At 49.6% G+C, this 15948-nt stretch overlaps 1 long non-coding RNA gene across 1 annotated transcript; it reads left to right on the top strand.

The window, feature by feature from the left end:
- Nucleotides 1-37: 37 nt before the first annotated feature.
- LOC118243130 (uncharacterized) lies at nt 38-15547 on the top strand. The gene is made up of 3 exons (XR_004777203.2): nt 38-1444; nt 2463-2613; nt 15040-15547. It is a non-coding gene; the product is annotated as an uncharacterized LOC118243130 (long non-coding RNA).
- The last annotated feature ends 401 nt before the right edge of the window (nt 15548-15948 follow it).

Genomic DNA, 15948 nt, shown 5'->3' with positions numbered 1-15948 from the left:
TATATAAGGGGGCGGCGGGGCGCGCGGCGGCGGCAGAGCGCGGCGGGGGCGGGCGGCGGTGGACGGCACGGGGGCTCCGCGCCCGCGGAGGAAGCGGGCCCGCGGCGTGGGGCGCCCTCAGCAGCGAGCTCAGCAGCGAGGGGCCGTGGACGCTGCCCCCGGGGTGCTGCCCCCTTGGTGTTGTGGTTGGGGCTGGCCGTGCGGCCTCAGGTGGTCGCTGTGGTGTGTGGTGCTCCCAAAGCTGCTGTGGTGCTGGGCTCGTTGTGTTCGGAGGGGGCACGGAGCATGTGGTCGTCTAAAAGACGGGTTCAGTAGTGCCATAAATCCCTTGTCTTCGTTGCCCTATGGTGCCACCAACCCTGTGGCCGTGATTGTATCCTGCTACCAGGCTGCTGGTCTGGCACCTATCACCGTTACCAACACCCACGGGGCCTGGTGTGTCCCCAGCAGGTGCTGCCAGGCCATCTGGTTTCACAGGGGTTGCTTCACGCTCTCCCTGCTCCCTATGACCAAGATGTCTGCTTGCCGCTGCCTACCCCCGCAGCCCGGTGAGTGCCTGGCCTCAGCTGGCGCAAATTGGTGCAGTGCTGCTACTGCACTCATGGCTTGTCCCAGGTGTCCCGCCGGGATTGATGTGAAAATATGAGGCAGCAAAACTCATCAGCGTTAATTAGTTCATGGTATGTTTTCTTTCCTGGTGATGAAGACAAATTGCCTTTTCCAAGACTGGGCCCATGTTAACAATTTTGAACGTTGCGTTTGAAGAAGGCTTCTGAGAATAAGCCTCCTGCTGCCCACACTGTGGCTGTACCAAGCCACAGATCCTCCAAGGTGCTGTTGAGTGACACCGCTCGTACATTGTTTTATATAAAAAGAGCGAGTACCACACCCTCATTTGGGGAGTCAAAATGTGGTGGGGAAGAGGGAAATGGAGCTGTTACAAAAGACAGTAATTGGGAGAGACTGGTCAGAGGCTGTTTTTTCAACTAAATGTTCTCAGCTGTGCAGAAGTGCTTTTTGTGTGGACACTTGAGTTACGGAAGCAGCTGGTGGCGGTCAATGCATGGTTTTGAACCCTAGGCCAGGGCTCAGGGTGGTCTGGGGGCAGCTCACCTGCAGCTGGCCGTGGGAGGAACGCCTGCTTCTCACCCTTCGCCTCGGGAGCCGTTGGTTGTCTCCAGCAGGCCCACCTTCAGCTTTGCAGAAGAGCCGGGTGTGAGACTGGATGTGAATAATAAACTGATCATTTTCATCAGTACACCCACAGAAGTGGAAATGCGCATGTTAGCGGGAAGGCAAGAGGGAAGGTCAGCGCAGCGTGTGCTGCTGAAGGTCCTGCAGGCGGTCGTTACCGATTCCAGGCATGCCTCGGGCTGGCACAGTGACACGTTCCTGGGACACCTTGAAGACGGAGGAGAGAACTGATCTGAGGTGGTCAGAGCTGGTAAGAAGCAGCACCTGGGTGTTGTAGCACAGCTCCTGTACCCAGAGGTTTACGCAAGAAATACCTGTTTCAGAAAAAGCTTCTAAAAGCATTGCTCCTTAAGAGCTTGTTAGAATAAGGCCATATGCATATGCAGAGACTGCTTCTGACCTCGGCTAGGCAACAGGACAAAAGCAATAAAGGTTTATGGTGCAAGCTACTTAAGCATACACTTCTATCTTCAAATTCTGTGATTCCTGTGGTTGAAAAACATTTTGGTACTGTAATTCTGGCCTTGTTAAGCATACTACCCTTTCATTTAATTAGCTCTCTGATTGGCAAGCCTTTGCTCTAACGCAGGTGTGAGAGAAGTGGCCTGTATGAGCTGTGGGTTGGTCATTTTGGGTTGCAAATCTGTGCACCTATGAGTTACTGTGTGCAGACGGCCCAGGAATCCCCTCTACTGTGATAAAGAGTCATGTCTGCTTGCCACCAAGTAGCTCTGGTTTGAATTGTCACTTAAAATCTTTCTGTTAGTCCATCTTGAACTTTCTGCTGAAGGCATGCGCTTGTAGGAGCAGCCTCTCTTTCCCCCTCGGGGTGAAGGTTGTTCTCTGGTGGAGCTCAGCTGCTTTTCCCCAGCAAAGAGCTCTGCCTGTGTCCAGGCTGCACCATAACTGATGGCTGGATCCGGTGGGCAGATGCTGGTCTGCTGCTCTGGCTGTCTACAGGAGGAATTGTCTGAGGGCAGGATTTTGGCTGCGAGCCGTGAGGTGAAGAGCTGGGCTACAGATCTGGCCGCTTGCCTGGGTGGTTTCCAGGCAGACATTGCATTTTTATTGTCTTGGATATTCTGCTTTGGAGGTCACCCGAAAAAGCAGAATGGGGTTATTGCTGTGCAGAAGTAGAAAAGTCTGGACAAAAAATGAATGTGGTGATACACTGGGTGTAACACTCTCGCTTCAGCATCTGGGGTAGCACATACCTGTGCTAACCCAAAGGTAATGGAAGCAATTTGTACCATGCTCTTGTTTTCCAGGCTGTGCTGACCTTACTCCTGGCAGATAGCCACTCTCCCTGCTCTGGCCCAACCACGCCACCCACCAGAGAGCAACGCAATCAAACGTGGAGGAGGAGCACAGCCACTACACTGCTGGGCTCAAGGGCACAAAGGACTGTACAACACTCAGGTAAAGGGCGAAAGCTGGACCTGTGGGAAGTGTAAGGATCAGCATTTCAGCCCTAGCACAAATTTGTTGTGAAATGGGTAAAGAGAACAAGCTGGAAGGTAAAAGGATTTTTTTAGGACTGCTCCAAACTTCACCATTGCTGCGACTTGCTGAAATGTTTGGAAGATGCAGAGAGGTGGTACACAGCTAGCCCAGTTCTCTGGGCTGAGCTGAAAAACGAAGTCTGATGCTCTAAGGGAAGTTGAGATAATAGCTGGACAGGCCTGATCTGGTTCTGACCTGGAGGCTTTTGGCCCCCATTGTCCTGAAAGGACACTGAGCACACTCAGGACTTAACAGAATTGAGTTTTCAGTTTGGGGAAGGAGTCTTCATCTGCTGTGGTTGGTTCACATGCTGTAAGGTTTTGTATTTCTTACTATCACTTATATCTTAGAACTGTGGCTGTTTGCATCAATATCAATCTGTCTCCCAGTTTGCAGAGCAAGAAAGTAAAGCAGTGCTGTACAGGCGAGTAGTGTAGATGTGCACAGAGCAGTATGGTGGTGGGTCAAAGCTTCCAGCAGCATGTAGTAGGTACGACCACAGCATTAGTGGGAGGAAATGTGAATTCCTTTGGGTCCTACTGAGAGCTCTGAACCCATCTGGAGCTAACCAATTCTTCTGTCGTATGAGTCCTGAACCTTTAACTGCCTGTCTGTCCTTCTCAGAAAAGTGATGTGGCTGTGTAACCTTCCCTTCACTCCCCTTACCCTCCAGATTCTGCTACAAATCTGTAAATCATATAAGAGTAGACTGGCACTAGAGGAGTGAAGTTGTTCTCAGTTCCTGGCTGTACCTCTGCTTCCAGCCTCTGGGGATGAGAAAGGTCAGCGCATGCACATGCAAAGCTGAGACCTCCGCCTCCTGCCCAAAGTGATCTTTGTGTTCCTGAACCTCTTTGCAAGGGCAGTTATCATTGTTATTCAGCCGGTGTTCAGCATCTGACATAAACAGTCTCTGATCATATTAGTAGGCTCTCAGGTATTTCTACAGTACAAATAATAAATAATAATGAGCTGCAAGGAAGACCTCTGAGTTTTGGATGTCTGCTCAGGCTGGGCTCTTACAGCTTCCACCTGATGCATCCCCTTTGAAGACCCTTCTGGGCCACTGTTGCTGGCAGTGCAGCAATGCTGCCAAAAGAGTGGCCTGGGAATAGGGTCCCTTTGTGCTAGGTGTGAAGGAAAAGATGGTCCTCAGCCCAGGGAAGTGTGCTTGGAAGTGTGGTGGGGTGGGTTCCTGTGTAGTGGTGGCTTGGTTGTCTTGATGGTCCTGCCGAGGGCAGCAGGACATTCCCTCACACGTTGGGTGGGAAGAAGTGCCAGCCCTGGGCAGAGGCTGTGGCTTTTTGTCCCTCTGCTGCACACTGCAATGTGAAAATACAAAATGGTGCCATGGGAGATGCTGTGCGGCTGTTACCAGACATGAGAGAGACGCATTTGTGCGTGGAATCTCCGGGCTGGTGGCCTTTTAATGACTGAGCTGGATTACACTCAGGAAATGTATAGGAAACCTTACAATAAAACAGAAGGATACTTGAATGGTTCAGCAGCTGGTAACCGGGGACTGGCTTGTGTTATTACACACATTACTCTGGACAAAGTGTTGGTTTGTATTTGCTGTAGCCAGCAAGAGCTCTTTTTAGAAGAGCTGGTGTTGCAGCACAGGTAGCACACCCAGCACGGGGGGCTTGCTGTGCGTGGCTCTTTGGTGGCACTGCAGGGAATACCTGTGCCAGTTGGTGTCTATGCAAAGGAGAAGGCTGTCCAGAAAGCAGGGGTTACAGCAGCATTGCTGTTTTTTTCTTTCTAGTCTTGTCACAGATGAAAGAAATGCAATGCATTCAAAGCAAAGCTTGTCTTCAGCTGGAAGCTGTGAGACTCTCTTACTGTGCTGTTTTCACAGCCTCTTGGGGTTTCTCTCTAGTCCCGTTCCTTACAAAAAGCTGCTGAAGATGTGGCTCTCAGTAAAGCGTGGATGTGTGAATTAATGAGGAAATGCCTGAGTGCAGGGAATGAAAATCAAGGCTCCGAGCTCACTTGTCAGAGCGGGTCGTGCTGGGTGCAGACAGGTGCTGCAGCTGTTCCCGTGCACAAAGAACGAAATGCCTGGCTTGGCACTCGCACGCACCTCACAATAGCAACCAAGCCTTGTACAAACAGTGAGGACCAGAGCCCAGCTCAACTCCAGGCCAAATTTCCTGCTCTGGTTCGTTGGTCGGGCTGCTGGCTCAATGTCACCTGAGTATTGCAGCATTTCTCCCCCTAAAGAGCGTCTCTTTGGGGACTGGTGTTGAATGAAACGAGACAGAAATGGTTCTTCCCTTGGGCAGCCCCTTCCCATCCCAACACCAGTTGTGCTTCCCACATTTTTCCATCTTTCAGCACTAACCCTACCTGAAGAGAGACCTTTGACCAAAGCCCTGCAGCTGTGGTCCGTAAGAAGAATTGCTCACAGCCAAGTTCTTCTTGGGGCTCAGCCCTCACCAGCCAGGCAACTGTGGACTGCTGAAAGGAAAGTGGAAGGATATTGTTTAGAGGGAGAGCTTGTCCTTGGCCTGTCTTCCACCGTGCTTTTTGTTCCTTGGCTTTGATTTCCCTTGAGGACCAATGGGGCTCTGCTGAGCATCTCATACCCGTTTGGCCCATGTCGCACAGGGGGTCAGATCAGATGGATACCTGGCTGCTGGTAGAAAGGCAGCAGCACTGATCCTGGGTTGTTGGTTGCACAATACGAGAGCTCATGGGTTAAATGCAAGAAAGACAAAGCTTTGTCCAAAGTCACAAAGTGAGTCAGATCCCAGAATAAACCTGGATCCTCTCAAATGGCAGATTAATGCCCAGGGACTGGCCTGTAGCTGCTGTACCTGCTCCCTTGGAGCCCTCTGTGATGGGAGGAAACTCCTGGCTCCCCGTGTCGATTCATGAGACGAGAGCTCTGCTGAGCTGTCGTTTCCTCCAGGGCAGTGCTCAGCAGGGTAGTCAGCAGTTTGTCATCCCTGCCCTTTCTACCCGTAGCAATTGCTGCCACCAGTGAGTAATTGGTTATTATTATTAAAGCCACGGGGAATGTTATGAGATTGTTTTATAAGGGGTGGGGGAAATCATTTTATAAAATGGAGGGCACCAGCGTAGCTTCTCTTCTCTGTAATGGGAGGTAAATACCTGCAGAAGGTGAGCTGGGAGGTTGTTCTTTCTGAGGAAAGAAAGCAAGAGGTGATACAAGTGATCAGTAGCAGCTGAGGAGATCTGAGCCTTGTTTTGCAGTCCCCTGCCTTGAGAGCTGGTTTATGGGTAGCTGAGGGTAAAGATGCTGGGCGTAATCCTTCCTGACGGAGCTCTGTACAGCCAAAGGCAGGTGCCAGTTGCGTGTGGTGGATTTATGCTGATTTCTGAAGCCAAGAGTTAAGAAACTGAGAGGCAGAGCCTTGGAAGAGCGAAGGAGCGAGGGAGATGTGCATCTCTCCAGAAACTCTTGCAGATTCCTGGAAGCAGGCGAACGCTGGCTGCCTCTGAGATCACTTTTTTTCCATGGCAACACAGAAAGACATCATTGGGGTTTTGACAGGGGAGTCACAAGGGCTTGCATGGCCTGGACACAGCAAAAGGCCTGGACGTCACAGGAGGTGACATACAGCAGCGGTACCTTGGAACAACCTCAGCCACCAGCTCGCCAACCTCTGGCTCCTCCACCCTGCGCTGCCCGGGCTTACTGGAACCAACTGGGGAGCACAAATGCAGGGGTTGAACCTCTGCCCTCTTGCATTTTTCAGGTGTTGTCTTCCTGTGGTGAGAAGTGGTGACTTCCCCCTTTTCGTGCATGTATTTTTAATCATTTTTATGAACCTGTTGAATTCTGTGCACGTTTGGGTATGTTGTCCATCAGTTGCCATGATGAATTTGAGCAGAATATTCCTGCAAAAAATGTCCCCCAGCTTTTGCAGTGTTAAGCGTGATCGTGACTTTATAAACGGGCAGGGCTGTGAGCCCTGTGCCAAAACTGGGGATGCACAGTCATCCTCCTTAAAGAGAGTCACTGCTGCAGGAGTTTGCTCCGGTTTGCTTTGAAGTCAATGGCAAGTTTCCCATTGACTTAAGTAGGAACATGTGTTTAAAGAAATGAATAATGCTGCTCCTCACTTCTCCAAGTTTTATATGGTCAGGGCATAGCCTGATTTGACCTGGACACTCAGCCTGTGTTTTACTGCTACTTCAGCCTCCGTCTCAGCTGTGTGGTAGGTAGTACAAGTTTGATTTGTATAGAAGAGCTGCATACTATTGGTAACTTATATTATGAGCATTAATTGTGTAGGACTGATAAACTGTAAAGGTTTCCTTGTTTTCCACCAGTAACTTTCACTTTATATTGGATTTGGACAGAGTGTGCATCAGGGTGCACGGCCCCTTTATTTTTCCTGCACGTGTTGCTCCTGCTTTGGATGACCAACGTGTGAGGGTGGAGTTGCCACAGTCCTTGTGCAGGGAGGGAGCTGTCACCGTTGGCACAACCCTTTGAACTGTGCCAAAGGTACCCAGATGGCCCCAGGCAGGAGCAGGCCTTGCTCAGGCCCCAAGCTCCAGCCAGGACATCGTGGAGAGGCCAGCGGCATGTCCCTGGGGACCTGTCCTCACCCCCCAGGGCCACCCCTTCCCCACTAGACCAGAGGGAGTCTGAAAGGGCATTACCATTTTTCTTGGCATTGATTGCAGGACGAATGCTTATTGAAACAATTGCCTCTAATAGCTCAGGAGAGGCCTTTATGTTCTGCTGTGGCAGTGATCTACAGATAATGGCTCCCTCCGAGATTCTCATGCTCTCCTGTGATCCCCACGCTGGATGCATTAAAGCTGACCCGCAAAGAAAAATATGTATTTCTTTTCTTTTAAATGCTTCTTAGAGTTCTCTGAAGTACCGCTATTACTGGTGCATTGCTCGTCGTTTCTTGGGGGTGGCACTAAAGGGTGAGCCTTGGTTTTTGTGGAGTGAGGAGACAAACTGCTTGCTTTTCACCTCAGAAACAGGACTGTCCTGAGCAGAGGGAGTGTGTGGTCTTGGGCAGGGGATCCGAATCCCTCACCAGAGGGGCAGAGATGCCAACGTGTAACCATAGGGACCTTCTGTCCCAGCTCCTCAGCAGAACTGGATGCAAAGGTTTCCAGCAGAAGTGAATTTTCATCAGAACATGCAGCTTTTTTTTTGAAATTGAAGTGTTTCATGAGAATGTGTCAATTTGAACATAATTTTCAACAGGAAAGTCAAAGTGAATCATTTGGGCTTTTCCGTTTTGTTTCATTAATGTCAAAATGTCTTGTTTTGATAGAGACAAAATTGTCATTTTTGTGATGTAAAAATGTTTTACTTCCACCTGCTCATTTTATTCCATTTTCTACTAACTAGAAATATACTGTTCATAAGCTATTAATTTATCATTATCTTTAGACGATATTTAATACCATACCTAATCTTGATGTATACTGTTTTGTTTTGACATCTAAACCAAGTGTCTTTTTATTTTAGTGAAATGAAATTAAGATGCCAAGACAAAACAATTCACTGTTTGTTAAAATTAAATATTTTCTTGTTTCTGAATCAAAAAAAAAAAAAACAAACACTTCTTTTTAAATTTTCACTTCTTAATGGGGAATGCAGCTATGTTCTGGGGTGTGAGGCTGTAGAAAGCAGCTCTGTTGCCAGTCAGTATGCTCTTGAGCACTTGAGTTAAATCAGTGCTAGCAATTAAAAAGCAAGCAAGCAGGTTAAAACAATCTGGGCAGCAATAATTTCCCTTTCCAGTTAATGAGGTTTCGTGTGGAAGAAGATAGGATGAAGGGCTGTTGCGTGACCTGTCGTGTAGCTCGTGCTGGCCGCAGCGCGTAGGAAGTGACTCGAAGATGTTCGTGTTCGCCGTCCCCAGCTCATCAGCTCCCAGTCTGGTGATTATGAAGCTGTACCCAGAAGTGATGGCATCTTGCTGTCGCAAGCAGTACCTCGGCCTGGCGCTTCTCTCATGAGATGCTGAAGGCACATGGATGTGAGGTCTGGTGGTCAGGAAGGGAGAAACGACCGCTCAGCTGAACTCCCTGGGTGTCGGGACCAGCGCCTACCTCTGGGTGCCGGGACTCAGTTATCGGTGCTGCTAACTTGTTGTGTGATGCTTCCAAATTATGCTGTGATAATGGCACTTATACATCACGCTTTGAAGATGCTTTTTATCGACTTAATGTGAATATTATTGCCATCGTTTATTACGGGGAAGTATCTCATAGTAATTGAAATACAATATGGTGCCATTAATCACTCTGAATACGAAATGCTAACTTTAAACTGTTCATAGTGTATTAAACACTCTTCTAACCATAAAACAATTTGACTTGCAGTCAGATAGCTTAGAAATGGCCGATGTTTCAGATTCGTGGTGATTGGCATTTATGTGGCGGTGCTTACATTTCTGTCTTTCTGAGCAAAGTATTTTCCTTGGAGTTTCTGCAAAGGAGTTGGGACTTGCAGCTTTCTGTTCCCTGGTACAGAGGTGTAAACAGGTGTAAGCTGAAGACACAACTGCTGTCTGCTTAACAGCATCTCCACTGTGCACCTGAGATAGGAGTGAGTCTGAGCACTCTGTGTGCTGTGTACAGTGAGTATTTCTCCTAAAATATCACTAGCACTCTTTCCCCAAGGTGCCTGGTAAAAGAAGTGAAAAAGAGCCAAACTCAAATACTGAGGTTGTAGTCAGTGACTTAAAATAAAGCCCCTTTGTTTCACAGGGTGCTTTTGAAATTTAATTCTCTTCTGTGTTGCTTAGAAATGAAAGGGTTTCCCACATTGAAAAATAATTTTCAATTTAAAAAAATGCCCAAAAGAAAAAAGTCATTTAAACTGCTGTCATAGCAAAACTACACCAGTGCCATCTGTGGCGCTTGACCCAGGTGTGATAAATCCCCTCCAGATGTGCCCAGCTCCTGGCCTCTGATGCCTCTTTGCTGTCTGTGCCCAGGTAGGGAAATGAAAGCCCTGACAAACAGCTCTGGTCCTGCTCCTGCCCACACAGCGCTGCTGCAGCTACAGCCTTGCAGGATGGGCACAGGGTGGGTTGGACAACATGCAGCAGTTGGAAAGCTCCAATGTTTGCTCCTACAGAGTCTCAAAGGAGCCCTGCTATCCAAATGCTTGCAGGAGCCTCTTTTTTTACGGCCAGATTCTAAAAGCGTACTTCAGTGGCGCACACAGGAGGTGGGAAGATGTGTAAGGTCACTTCTCAGGGCACGTTTTAAAGATTTTCGAAGACAAGCAGAGCAAGGTCTTTCTGCTGAGGGGAGGGGCTCTTTTTTTTTAGCCAGAGCTTTTATTGTCAATATGTATTTTTAATAAAAGAGAAGCGCTAGAAGCGGTAGCAGGTGACGGAGCCCTGTGCTGTTCAGCTGCTGACATTTATAAGACAATGCCAACATCTCTTCAAAACAGACTCCTGCTTGCCACTACTGTATTGATGTACACATTTATTGTAGAACTGACAGCAGCGAGATGAAAATGATAATGTATGAAAAAATCCCAGAGGCACAAACCAGCGGTTTTGCAATACAGCCTCTTTGCCTTTGGCATCGTGCGGAGGGTAACGCTCGTAGATGAGTCACTGTGAAGCAGCACAGGCTACTCTCATGCATCCTTGATACTCATTTTTCCCAGTTTCTGGTGACACCAGCTGTGTATATCTTAATCATCTCTGTGCGTTTACATTTCTTTCTCGATTATCTATAAACAAAGCGTGGCAATTACATGGCAGGTGATGGCTGGAGGGAGCTGGTCAACTGTGAGGCTGTGCGATGTGCTGGGCATGGGAGAGGTGAAAAATAAATACACTCCAGGCAGCGAAAAGGGAGCGGTAACCTTCCAAATAGCATAGAGGAACAGGATAAATTTACTGCAGAGGATCAATACAGATCGGAGGGCAAGTGAGTGCCAGGTGTCCATCTGGAGGCTTCAGCCCTGCATGCCCCAGCCCAGTGAGGTCTTGGAGCAGGGCACGCTTCGGTGGGCTGGGAGTTGTGCTCAGCGCCCTGTACCTTGGGGCTTTCCTCAGCCAGCACGGAAATGATGCCTGGAAGGAGGAGGAAGTCACGTTAGGTTAGAGCCCAGTCCTGCTGATCAGTTCTCCGTGGAGCATTTTTGGTCGCATAGGAGCAGTCCCCGTGGCAGCAGGCGGGCCTTTGCCGAGGGAGGAAAGCTTATTCACGGGGCATGTTTTGTAGGATGCTCCTTACCGCAAGGACATCGATTCAGCAGTGTTATGCCGATGTTGTGCGCCAGCCTTTATTTCCGGATGCAAAATGAACATAAAGAATATGCCGTATCCATTGATTCTTTGAATTTGCATATTTGGATATATATGTTTGATGTCTGCCTTCTGTGTGTAGCTGTTTGCCAAACGTGACAGGATTTGTTTTTTAAACCTGGGGGCGAGTTCTGCCCTGTGCATTTAAAATAAGATTTCTCTGAATTATTGAATATGTCAATAAATAAAGCAGAGGAAGCAGGCAGGGAAAAACCCAGAGGTCCTTGGTGAAAGGAAGTTGTAGGTGCTGGTAATAGGCTGTTACAGCAGTTTAAAAAGAGAAAAAAAAAATAGGAAGAAAGAAAAAAAAGGGCAACTTTAAAAAATGGAAGGGACAAAGAATCAGATCGAATGTCTCTGTTCTGTTTTTCTCTGGGTTTGATGGCAATTATGAGCTTAGCCCTGGATGGCATTTCTTGTTTTTCCATGAATTCAGTTCCACCTCATGGTAGAGGGTGAAGGAGAGAAGTATTTGATTAGATGCCAAAGCAGAGGGAGGGGGGGCGTGGGGGATGCATCAGTGCTGCCCCAGGGGATGCCCATGAGGTGGGAGACAGTCCTGGGAAAGACGTGCAGCTTTCCAAACAAAATGGCCTTTAACCCGCAGCACAGCTGAAAAAAGGGAAAAGAAAAGGAAGGGGAAGGTCAGGCCCTGGAGAGAAGCTTGCCCACAGAGGATGTGACCTGTGGGAGGCTGCAGCCGCTGTGGGCTTTGCTGCTGTCTGTAGCAGCATCCTGTGCCCGTAGTGGCTGTCACCAATCGGCTTGGATGGCTCATCTGAATGCTGGCCTTCCCCGCTGTCCCACAGATGTGTGCAGAAGGAAGGGGGCTTCCTTGCAAGAAATTGTTCTGCATGCGGGTTTGCCAATGCGTGGGGCAGAGCGTGCTGTAATCCAACAGATCGCTTCCTTAAGTAAATAGAGCAAGGCAATTTCGCCGTAATTGTTGTGAATTGGAGACAGCGTTTGGTGCATTAAACGTGTTGTATGTTAGACAAGTAAAGCATGTTTGGTATATTGGGAAACACAAAATAGCAGGATTTTACCTTAATTGTGTGAAGCGTGGAGGAGGAGGAGAGAAATGGGGTATTGAGGGCTTTGTACACAAGGCTTGTGGGAATGGTCGCATTGATCGCAGCGGGAGGAAAAGCGTACCCTATTTATTCACAGATAGGTGCAGCAAAGCTGCCCCCTGGCCTGGTGGTGCTGCAGCGGGAGGTGGGTCCCCAGGGCAGGGCTGGGGGCTGCTGCCAGCACCTCTGCCCCCGCTCAGCTCCTAGGGGACGAAGAATAAAAGACTGCATTATACAGAACGTGTCATCCCGTCCCCAAAACTACAGCGTCCCTTACACTCCTCTCAAGAGATCTTGCATGAGCAACCATTTAAATGAGTGTTACATTATTTACAACTTTCGCTATTATTAAATTAATGTTACATTCATTGGGGTTTTTGTTTTGTTTGCAAGGCAGAGCTGTAATTTGAGCAACATATTCATCAAGTCGGAAATGGTGGCTCCAATTATTTTAACATTCATTTGCCCATTCAGCTTCCTCTGCATCTGCTGGTTTCTTCCATGCGGCAGCGTGTCGGAGCGCAAAGCACGGCCGGAGATGTTTTTGTGCTGTTCAGCAGTGAAATCTCCACGAGGGAGATGATGGGAAGTGTTCAATCCAGCACAGCTGAGGCTGCTAGAGCTCTTCTGTGGGGCCATAAGGCGCCGGTTGCAAAGGCAGCGTGTCCCCGGGCGCGGATTTCCCTTCTCTGCAGGCAAATCCCTCCTGACTTCAGAGCATGGGAAGATGGGGTAGCAACTTTTTAAATTCAGGCTGGGTAACGAGAAGAGGCTCCATTGATTTGCTGGCACAGGAGCCTTGGTACAGCAGTTTCACGTGGTGGTGATGCTCGTCGAGGTGAGTGTGGGATAATTGGTTCAAATCTGAAAGGATACTTTTGATTGCTGGGTAAGCAACCATAACAAAGCTTCAACCCTTCAGCAACTGCTGAAAATAAGCCAGAATAGCCAAAAAAAAAAAGTTATTTATTTTGATCCTGGAAGTGTAAGCTTTCCTGACATGGTCGTAAAATCTTGTAATTTATTAATGCTGCTCTCTTTGAGACTACATCCCGTACCACCCCCTGGCATCTGATGTTTCTGCCTCTTTGGGCCCGATCCTGCAGCTCTGCTCTGTCAAGCAATGCTGGGGTGCTGCTGCACTGGCCCCCAGCACATGAGTGTCAGGACTCCAGCCTTCCTTGTCACAGGGCTCTCTTAAGATTGTGTTTTTTTGTGTTTTTAAATACCGGAAGTGTGTTCTCTTTTTCCTTTGTCTGCTTTCTTAGTCTGTGAGACTCATTTGAACTTTTTCCAGCAACCATGAGAGTTAACTTCATGCTTTAGCATTTTGTTTTTTCTTTCCCAGAGGAAACAGGAGACTCTCAGATGATTCTTGGCCTGCAGGAGCCAGGGTCTCTAGGGAAAGCAAAACCTAAATATCACAGGGCTACTGATAAAACTATGGGAGGAGATGGCCTTGAAGTGTGAGCGTCCTTGTAGGACCATGCCTGCACCCATCTAGGTCTTCAGCCTGCAAAAAGGAGTTCCCATTCTGCCTTGGCAGTGCTGCTGAAGCGCTGGCATCCCTCTGCTTTTGTCTGTGCGCATCCCATTTTTCAGCCAGGTATTTGCAATCACACATATTGAATCCGGTTGCTTGGTGTGGTCGGATGGCTCCAGGCAGAAGTGGCATCTCCCTTTCCATTAGATCCAGAAGAGGAGATGGATAACCCACGCTGAAAGGCAGAAAATACAAACCTGTTATTCAAAATTTGATCTTGCTGAATTCCTCCCATTTCTCAGCAAGGGACAGCACAAAGCAGCATTGCTGGCAGCAGCCCGTGCACTGCCAGGGCTGGGGGCTCCTCCATGGGTGCAGCAGGCTGGGAGCAGCCAGGCCGAATTTCGCAGGGACCTGCTTGAGCACAGCATGGGGGCGGCGGGGTGGCGGTGCGCAGCAAGATAATGAAATGTGGCCCTGCAAGACCCTCAGCGACGGCTTGTCGGATGTGCCTGTGCTCTGTTCATTAATCTGCGATAATTAGACTTATTTGCAGAGGTTAACAGCAGTGGCACATGGTAATTAACCACTCGTTCCCCGCCGAAGGACTCATAAAGCTGCTCACATGACGCAGGTCCGGCTGTGGATATTTTTGGTGCTGGGGGGTGCCCCCCAGGGGATGATGACCCCAAAACCCCTCGTCTGTGCCTGACCCACCCCAGGGACAGGCTGCGGGAGGGGGCAGGAGGAAAACAAATCTGAAACCTCTGCTGTTTGCTCTGCTGCGCCTCGCTGGCCGGCCGGGAGCTGTGATTTCCCCAGGGCAGGGGCACTATTGCTTAAACACCTGCTGCTGCCATGGGCACGTGTTTTGGCAGGGCGGGAGGGAAGGGGCCAGCATGCCCCCCAGTTTTGCAGAGCATTGGATACAGCGTTAGAGCTGGGACCAGCCTGGAGTTAGGGAGCAGAAAGGCAGATTTTGGACAGGATCCCTCCTCCCTTCCCTTTCATCCCTTCTTCCCCCAACCTCCCCCCCAAGTGAAACCGAGCTAATTAGTCAAATAGATGAGCATAGGCCGGGTGGGGAGAAGCCCCGTTGCGTGCTCTATATTAGTAACTCATGAGGGAGCAGCTGGATTGGAGCGAGATTGAAAGGGAAAATTGTAGGTGCGTGTTGAAGGATAAATGGGCTGAGCGTTTCCCCGGGCATGGTGACGATGCCGTCCTTCCCCGTGGCTGGCCAGCCATGCCAGATCCATCCCTTGCTCGCCTGGTGGGTTCCAGCCCATGAACAAACGAAGTCCCTGCTGGTGGGGAGAGGCCAGGCACAGCCGGACACATCTCAGCAATTTGCGAGCAGTGCACAGGAAAAGGAGGAACCCCAAAAAGTTGCCCCGGCACAGCCCCTTGTCCTGACAGCACTGCGCTGCTTGTCCCGATGGCCACGTGCCAGCACCAGCCCTTCTGCCTGCAGACCCCTAATTTCTGTTCCTCTGCCCAGGAGCTGCTCTGACGGAGGCGGTGTTTGTTTGCAATTAGTGCCTTCGCCCTGGGCTGGGGAGTTTGCTTCAATTATCAAGCAGAGAAGTGCAGCTGGTGGCTGGGAAACCTGCAGGAGCTGGAGCATCCCCTTGGAAACCTCCAACCCTTGTCCATGTGCACTGGAGCCTGTCCCATTGCTGAGCTCAGCTTCAAACATGGGAAGGATTTCAGCTCTCAGCATCTGGGACTTTCTGCAAGGCCGCTCTGAGCTGGGCACTGAGGGCAGGAGCAGAGGGCAACTTCCCGGAGCACACAGCGTGGTCCCCTGGGCGTTTTCGCTGTGGAAATAACAGGGTTTCTTCCCAGAACAAGAAACGCCTTGCATCATGCACAGCAGAGGGAAGCGCATGTGCCAAGTGAAGCAGCGAGTGGCAGGCTACTTAAAATGGCAGCTGCCCACACGAGAGTTCTCCCCACTCCTTATTGTGGAGAAGGTGAAATGCTGACGGTGGAGTCCGGGCTCTAGGGGAAACGCTGTGGCTGTCCCCTGCACGCAGTGTGTGCCCTGCTGGGTCCAGCAGCTGAGGACAGGATCCCAGTGCCACCAGAGGCTGTGATGAGCATCCCAGTGATGCAGCTGAGGCTCTTTGAGTTGTTGGACTGGAAAACACAAAATGTCACGGTGAAGACGCAGGAATTAAAAGAGAAACAACTGCATGGACGGCAGCAAAGGAAACTTCCTGCAGGCCCAGGTTGCTTGATCGTGGTATGGCAGGCATTGCTGTGCTAACAGGCAGCAAGGAGAAATAATTGGCAAAATCTGGACAACTGCATCTCCTCCAAGGAAGGCAGCACTGAATAAGCTCTCTCCTGGAAGCACAGGAGACCTGCTGTTCCTCCAGAAAGGCCTTGGTGTAAGAGAGCTGTT

The sequence above is a fragment of the Cygnus atratus genome, chromosome 6 (genome assembly GCF_013377495.2).
Source record: "Cygnus atratus isolate AKBS03 ecotype Queensland, Australia chromosome 6, CAtr_DNAZoo_HiC_assembly, whole genome shotgun sequence".
In the NCBI taxonomy this organism is placed as follows: domain Eukaryota; kingdom Metazoa; phylum Chordata; class Aves; order Anseriformes; family Anatidae; genus Cygnus; species Cygnus atratus.
Note: the sequence above shows the minus strand (reverse complement) of the source record. Positions and strands in the feature narration are given on the sequence as shown.